We start from the raw sequence: 6,196 nt of genomic DNA, 5'->3' as shown, positions 1-6,196 counted from the left end.
AATAAGTACAAGCTAGGTAGGGCCAACCCTTGCCATAAAAGATGAATACAAATTCTAAAAATGAAAAATACAAGATAAAATGAAAATAAAGTAAAACTTGGGCTCAACAGTGTCAGATGGTGCTGAACCTATCAGTGGATGAGGTGTTAGGGGAGGAGTGGATGTCGGTGATGGTGAGGGAGGAACCCGCCTACATAGGATATCCAAAGCTCGGCCAAGATTAGCCTACAGCTGACTCTAGGTCGCTAAAATGGCCTACTAGCCCTCACGGATTTCCCAGAACTCAGCTCTGAGCTCCTGTATCTCTGATTGGCGTCTAGGAACTACTAGGCTGGCTACATTCACCGGTGCAGTGCCCGATGGCAGGAAGGACAAATGTCGAACTCATCGTCTGACTCCTCATCCGCATCCTCATCTCCCTCTAGATGCTGCTCTGTGGGGGTTAGGGTGAGGATCTATCAGGAGCCGTAGTGTACACCATCCTCATTTGGCGTAAAGTATCCATACCTAGAGAAGCCGTGCCACCAACGACCTCCTATGCTTGGAGCCGATCTACCTGCCCTATCCCTTTAATAAGACCCGTGTTGTAGGGGCGAGCGATTATAGCACCGAGGCGTACCTGTTGGCCCTAATAAAAGATGAGTATACTAATGCGTAGTTAAGGTGGATGGGGTGATGCTTAACTAAGTTGTATAGGTATAAGAACTCCTCTCACCCCACCACTCCAGGGCTATCAGCTCGACCTGTAAAAGACCGAGCAATAATAATGTGCACATAACTCAGAGGCGGGTGTGTAATAAATAATGCCTTGGCAAGGCCCGACTTGTAGCTCCTCGCAGCCTCAATTCTTTGTAACACCTTACTTGAGTGTGACACGTGATGGGAAATCGACCGAGGGAGTTGCTCGTATTGTAGGGGTTGCTAGTGAAAGTCAGTGTCATATAGCCTTGACAATGAGTGAACCACAGTATGGGTCATTGACCACTGCTCCCTGAATAACTAAAATCAAATAGAGCCCTCCCGATTGAAGCCTACCAACCCTTGGTCTAACTCAAATGTGCTGAAGACCTCGAGAGTGGTGTCACAATACACCCACTCTTCATATGCAAATAACCAGGCTTCAACTGCTAGCCTACAACATCTCTTGAACCTCCTCCTCGAGCCCTGACTACGCAAGGATCGGCCAGTCCACAGTAAGGGACTGCCTAAACCGCTTTGTCTTCAAGTAAGCAAACCGCTATTAGAAGCGAGTCTCGGAAAATGTGGGGGCTAAAGAGACTGGAGGAGTTAAAGTCTCCTCCTGGGTTGCTGGGTCCGGGTAGATACCTCGAGTCTCTTCTTCTTTACCGGCCCAGAAGTGGTCTTCTTTGCTCGAGTCATCCTACATGAAAAATATTAATTTCAGTATATAAGAATATGAAGTTTGCTTGAAACAGGAGAGCTTACACCTTGCTTATGGGTAGACTTATAGCCGTAAGCCTTGGGAAACTCACCTTTACGGTAAGCCTTACAACCGTAAGACTCGGCCCGTAAGGACCCCTCTTATACATATAAGCTCTAAAATTTACAAATTTCAAACTAAAATTGACATAGAAGAATACATAAACATTTAAGAAATTACTACCATATATTTGAATGACTAAATACCCAAGATATCATAACAAATACTATACCTTTTAGCAAGAAGAAGAAAACCATAATTCAGGCGGTGGAGAGCAAGAAAAAAGTGTCCAAACCCATTCGAGACACTCAAAAATGAAAGAAGAGAGCATGGGGAGTTGAATGGGAGGAGAAAGGCCCGCCGGTGACCAAGATTCGGTGAAGAACAAATAGAAATGAAGATAAAATGTCACCGGCTGCGCTTAAACCCTAGGTGCTTACGGGAGTAAGCTGTGACCGTAAGTCTCTTGATGAGTGCATTTTTATATAGATATTTTATATACCCTATTATGTGTTTTACTTGTCCTTTTAACACATTTTTAGGATAAACTGATACTACTTGAGATATGTTTGTTAAATGTTGCAGATAATTTGGGTACAGACCAAAAGGAATGAAAAAAGACAAATTTTGATGCAAAAGAGCGTTGAAATACAAGTTTTAGGATAAGCATGGTTCGAAGCACACCTATGCTCAGAAGCATGGTTAGAAGTATGGGCGTGCTAAGCCCCTATGTGTTTTACTGAAGTTTACATAGCACTAAGAAGCACGTTTTCACCGCCCCTAGCACTATCATGATGAGGGAGCACGGGCGTGCTTACCCCCATGGGTTTTACTAAAAATCTCAAGAGAATATCAGCATGGTCATCGTGCTCCTAACATGAGCGTACTCTCCAAGCAAGGGTAGGTAGCTACAGGGCATGCTCACCCCATGTGATTTACTAGTTTTGCACAGAAATCAATTCCCAGGATTTGGAGCCAAGTACGGTTATTAGCATACCCATAAGCACGGGTGCACTTACATCAAGAAAGGGTAATTTATGCCCTAAAGTTAGATTTCGAAGGGATCTTCTTATCTCTTTTTAGAGGCATAAGTTAGGGTAGCTGTCAGCACCATTTAGAGCCAGATCTGAAGTAAAGGCAAGCGTGGAAAAGAAGGATTGTCGGTGACAACTGTTGTCAAGCTTTCTCCAATATGATTGTGAAGCAAGAAGGGAGTTTAATGGACAAGTTCTATTTCGCTTATTGCTTTCCTATGATTGTTTATAAGACTATGAGAGGCTAACCATCTTTCAGTGCCTTGGATTGTGAACCTTGAATTACGATGCTTTGATTTTAGTGATATTGATTCTTGAGTTTTCTTGTGGCCTTTCTTTTGTTCATATTGCTTATCTTTTTAGGTGTTTATTGCCTTGATGCTTGTATGTTGGTAGCTTAACGAGGGACTTATTAATAGCTGCGTATGCATTGATTTTCTATTGCTATTTTTCTCGTTGGTTGCCATTGCATTTTAAGTTTCTATTCAACCTTAGTTTGATTCGCTATCTAGAGTGTAATCTCTACTTGTCTAGGTACGGCACATATCAGGAAAGGGGTTGAGTCCACTTTGAGCCTTGGGTAAGGACGTATGTTATCAAACCCTTCGCAGGTGTTCACTACGGTCCAATAAGAACTCTTGAATCATTACCTAGTCATTGCATTTGAATGGGGATAAATCCAGGGCACTATCCTTACCAATGCTATCTCTTCAACCCAAAACCCTGTCTCTTCTTCTTTCCCTATTCTTCTATTCTTTATTAGTGTTAATTACTTTAATCCAATCTTTGGATCAGCTAGATATTAGAAAATGAGTGAGTATTGAGAGCTATACTAGTCCTTGTGGATTCAACTACCCGATCCTATTGGGTACACTTTACTACTTGTACGACCTGCGCACTTGAGGATACATAAGGGGCGTATCATCTCTTGGCATAAACAATTATGGGATAATACATAAGGGGCATATTATCTCCTTTACAACCTAAGTTATAACCGGAAGAGTCGTTACACTGTAGCCTATAAAGTTCTCTGAATTGCTCTTATGGCCTGGTTTCGGGCCTAATGTGCTCGTAAGGAACCTAGATTACATTACATGGAGGTTACCGGCCATAAGGGTTTCTGGGTATACCCGTTAAGTGCTCTAGATGGCCCTTACATTCCCTTACAGTCGCTTTTGTTAGATACCTCTAAATTGTGCTCTCATTGACTTATGCGCCTTTAAGGACACTTGTAAGGCTCTCTAGAACCCCTTTGTGGGGTGGCTTACAGGCATAAAGATGCCTGTAAAGCTCTCTGTTAAGGCATTATGACCGGGCTTATGGGTGTAAATAACCCATAAATAGTCCAGAAGATTTGAGTAGAGTTTTCCCTGTTTTAACAAAAAAGCTCAAGTACAAATATAACCTAGTGAGCCCAAAATTGTGTGTCTAAAACAACAACCAACCAACCAAATGCTGAAAAACTAAGACTCATCAAGCATTTATTGCTAAGTCAAATAAAAACGAACAACTATAACTAGAATGCCAACTAACCAAGAATACAAAAAATGGTTGGATTACATCCCAAGAAGCATTTATTTTACGTCACAATCTTGACGTACCTGATATGAAAATGTCAAGGAGGTTCCAAATAGGAATACTCCTCTAACCCAATGTGAGTGTCTCCAAACTAGTGCCCAAGTGTAAACTCAGAGAAAATAGGTTTCCTCTTGCCTTTCTTGGGGGAAGTGACTTCCCTCCAATGCTTCTTGCACGTGTGTTTCTCAACTAAATTTTTTGTAAGCAAAAGGGTTGTCTCCTCTTCTTGAGGGTTATCCAATGACTCCTTGAAAGGCTCCTTGTGCACCATTTCATGCACAAATTCATCAATGATAAAGTTATTTTACCATTGCTCACATCGATAAGGGTTTGGGAGGTGGCTAGAAAAGGCTGACGTAAAATTAGGGGTACCTCAACATACTCATCAACGCCTAAGATCACAAAATCAATCGGGAAGATGAATTTATCAACCTTAAACAAAACATCCTTTGTGATACCCCTAGGATGCCTAATGGAGTGGCCAGCTAATTGAGGTGTCATCCTAGTGGGTTTAAGGTCGTTAAGTCCAAGTCTCCTAAACATGGTGAAAGACATGACATTAATGCTAGCTCCTAAGTTTGCTAGGGCTTTCTTATTTACAAAATCAATAATGCTACAATGAATAGTAAAACTCCTTGGATCTTTCTTCTTCCTCGGTAGCCAGTTCTGTAGCAATGCGGAACTTACTTCACTAGATGTTACCATAGATACCTCTACAAATTTTCCTTGTTTGTTAATAGGTCCTTGAGAAACTTTGCATAATTCAGCATTTGGGAAAGGGTTTCAATAAACGGTACATTGATGTGTAATTACTTGAACAAATCACAAAAACTCTTGAATTACTCGTTGGTATGATCATTCTTCAACCTGGAGGGATAGGGGAACTGTGATATATACTCCTTCACCGGTGGTGGTGTAATCTTCTTAACAATTGGAGTAGCTCTTCCCTTTTTTGTCGTCTTTTCAGAAACTTCGATTGCCGGCTCTTTCTCCTTTTCCATCACCTTGTCTCCACTCATGCACATTTCTTTACCACTACTAAGAGTGAACGCCTTGAGGTGGTCACAAGGGTTTGCCTCGGTGTTACTCGGTAGACTGCCCTGTGGTCACTCGGACAATAATTTCGCAATCTAGCCAACCTGATTCTCAAAGTTCTAAAGAGAAGCATGTTGATTCCTCATATTAGACTAGTCGCTCTAAAATCTAGTATCTGATTGCTGAAATTTTATATATGTGGTATATATGAACAGAGTAAGGATATCTTCAAGAGTAGGCTTTCTATCCTATTGTGGGTAAGGAGGGAATCTAATTGGGGGCTTATGCTGCTGCACTTGATTTTCCCAGGAGAAATTGTGGTTATTCCTCTAACCTGGGTTATACATATTGCTGTAGAGGTTTCCTTGTGGTCGGAGGACACTACCAATGAAGTCAACCTACTTGGTGGGTCCATGCGCTACTCCTATAATGGGACAATCGGTTGATGAATGTCCTTCCCCACACGTATCACAAGCCATAACTATACTTGGTTTCCAAGTGGATAAGTTGTTGATCTTTCTGCCCAAAGCTTCCACCTGAGCAGTTAATGTTGTAACCTTGTTAACCTCTAACATTCCGGCTGGCTTTTCGAATGAATTTTCAAATGAATTTGTGGGTCTTACAAATATTTTTTTGAAAAATGTAGTTGGTAAATTGATCATTTATTATTTATATTATTTTTGCACACATTGATATTTATGGTTGGAACTTGCCTTAAATGAGTCACAGAAACAACAAAAAAAAGGTAAGATAAGATGCAATGTTCCAACTAGGGATGGCAACGGGTCGGGTCGGGTGCGGGTATTACCATACCCGCACTCGCACTCGATACCCTCACTAATATACCGAATCCGAACCCGAACCCGACGGGTTTTAAAAACCCAAACCCACACCCGCACCCGACGGGTAATCGGGATACCATGCTATACCCGCCCCGCCCTCAATATTAAAAAATTAATAAAAAAATATATTATTTTTTTATAAAAAGTAACTTAAAAAGTAATTATAATTTTTATAAAAATAAAAATAAAAATAAAAATTATTATAAAATTACAAGACCAAACAAAGAGGAAAAATAAAAACCCCTAAATTGTTAAGTTGTAGAACA

This window comes from Dioscorea cayenensis, chromosome 13, assembly GCF_009730915.1.
Source record: "Dioscorea cayenensis subsp. rotundata cultivar TDr96_F1 chromosome 13, TDr96_F1_v2_PseudoChromosome.rev07_lg8_w22 25.fasta, whole genome shotgun sequence".
NCBI lineage: Eukaryota > Viridiplantae > Streptophyta > Magnoliopsida > Dioscoreales > Dioscoreaceae > Dioscorea > Dioscorea cayenensis.
This window is presented reverse-complemented; position numbering follows the sequence as displayed.